We start from the raw sequence: 2482 nt of genomic DNA on the forward strand, positions 1-2482 counted from the left end.
CCAGGCTCTTCTTCCTTATGTGAGGGTGTTATTCTGTTTGCTGACTCTGAAAGGTCTGACTTAGGCAGGGGTTCCCAAACTTTTTTTGGCAGCTGGGGTGGGGGTGGAAACTCAGCTTCAGTGCCCCCTACCCTGAAAAAAGCATTGTTCAGAACAGTGGTCTTATTATCCACTGAGGAGGATAATAAGCACCATAAAATTTAAAACGGTCACAATTAATTGCGCATTTGCTCAAAATCCAGTTAAAACTATTTAGTTTAATTAAGTCGACAGAACAGATGAAGTTGATCCGGTAATACCAGCTTGTCAAAGTCTGAGAGGCATTTATACTTCCAGCTGACCCCTTGCCTCTGAGCTCCCACCAAGGTCATCCCACTGCCTCCCCCCCCCCAGGAGGCAAGACACATCCACTTTAGAAACCACCACACTAGATGGCCTTTGGTGGGTGGCACTGTGGGTTAAACCACAGAGCCTAGGACTTGCCAATCAGAAGGTCGGCGGTTCGAATCCCCACGAGAGGTGAGCTCCCGTTGCTCGGTCCCTGCTCCTGCCAACCTAGCAGTTTGAAAGCACGTCAAAGTGCAAGTAGATAAATAGGTACCACTCCAGCGGTAAGGTAAACGGCGTTTCTGTGCGCTACTCTGGTTCGCCAGAAGCGGCCTAGTCCTGCTGCCCACATGACCCGGAAGTTGTACGGCGGCTCCCTCGGCCAGGAAAGTGAGATGAGTGCGGCAACCCCAGAGTCAGCCACGGCTGGACCTAATGGTCAGGGGTCCCTTTACCTTTACCTATGACTCGCCAGTGGGGGGGGAGCCCTCATAGTCGCGCTGTACCCCACCCCCCTTGTGCTGCATAGGGGGGGCAGCCCATTTAGCTCCCAGCAGTAAAGGGAGCTGCCTCCAGTCCTTGCACATACACAAAACACACTTGGCGTGCAGACGGTTCAATCCCGGGGGGCTGGGAGAGTCACTGTGGAAAGCTGCTGCCAGTCAGTGTAGACAACACTGGGCTAGATGGGCTGGCAGTCTGGGAGAAGGCAGCTTCCCGTGTTCCTAATTCTCCCTCTTTGCAGCTTTCTCCAGCTGTGTGTTGAGGAATTGGGGAGAGGGGGCCAGCCATGTTCCCAGTCCTCTGCGCTGTCCACTGTTGCTCCTGCCTTGGGGCTGGGAGATTTTCATCCTGCTCCTTAAATTACAGAGCCTCCTTGGGCTGTGATTTCCTCCTGGTTTTGTCCCAAGGGGCCGCAGGCCGGCAGCGGTGGTGCCAGGCAATAACTGCCTTTGTGGTCTTTGGTCTTCTAATTCTGGAAATGGCAATTTAATTCCAAATATATCACGCTGTGTTTTGAGCTGCCACTGCAATGTGTGGGTTTCTTGGGCCTTGGAAATGCAGCCAGCCAGCCAGCCACATAGCTAAGCTGCAAACCTAGATCTGCCTCTTTTAGGAACCATAGACAACCTGCCTGTCCTTCCGGCCTCGACCTTCCTGTCTGTACTATGGGGATAATAATACTGGCCTGCTTAATAGTGTTAAAAGGATTACGTGTCTGTGGCATGCTTTGCACAGCAACATATTGGTGCAGGATGTGTGTCTGGGCCTCATCTCCCCAGAGTGGGGGGCCACAAAGGCCGTAGCTCAGCAGCTACTATGCAGCATGCAGAAGGTGCCAGGTTCAATCTCTTGTTAAAAGAGATCCGGTACTGGGTCCCTCTCCACTTGAGACCCTGAAGATCCATTGCAGAGTAACATGGAATCCTGGGCACTTTGGCTTACCCCTCTCAGAGCTACACTTCCCCACACCTGTAAACTACAGTTCCCGGCATTCTTGGGGTTAGATGAATGGGGAATGCACAGCGTGCGGAGAGGTGCCTGGGTGCTGTCATGCAGGGTTAGAAATTTCTTGCAGAGAGCAAGGAAGGAAAGAAAAGCTTCGCTGTGCCAGCAGGTAGCCTTTGGCCATCAATGACAGATCGCCTGTGTGCCCCAGCCTTTGCCCTCTCCTTGTGTGCGTAATCTCCTGTTTATAGGCAGGAACGCGGCCCTTTCTTTGGACTCTGGCCTGGCCTGTGGGTTCTGCCCTCCCGGGGTGTATCCAGCCACCACCGCCTTCAGGTTCCTCTTCCGCATTTGCCAGATGCTTCACCTCTGAGTCACCTGCCAGGCAGATCTGGGTGGAAGACTTTTCGATTTTTGCATAGTGCAAAGGTAGTATTTCTGCGGTTGGCGTACTTATTCCTTTGCATTCCAGTTCCTTGCCATCTTGATCCTTTGCCCCATGAAAGGTTAATATTTTTTTAAAAATATGAGCTCTGGAGGCAGGTTAAAGAAAGCTCTGGAGGCAGTGCTAAAGAAGACCCTTCTCTGCCCAAGACCCTGGGGAGCAGCTGCTGGTCAGAGCTGGCAGTACTGGGCCAGAAGGACCAAAGGTCTGGATAAACCAGCATCCTAGATTCCTAAAATCAGGTGATCTGTAAAACCAATG

Source organism: Podarcis cretensis, assembly GCF_951804945.1.
Source record: "Podarcis cretensis genome assembly, chromosome: 15".
Taxonomy (NCBI): Eukaryota; Metazoa; Chordata; class Lepidosauria; order Squamata; family Lacertidae; genus Podarcis; species Podarcis cretensis.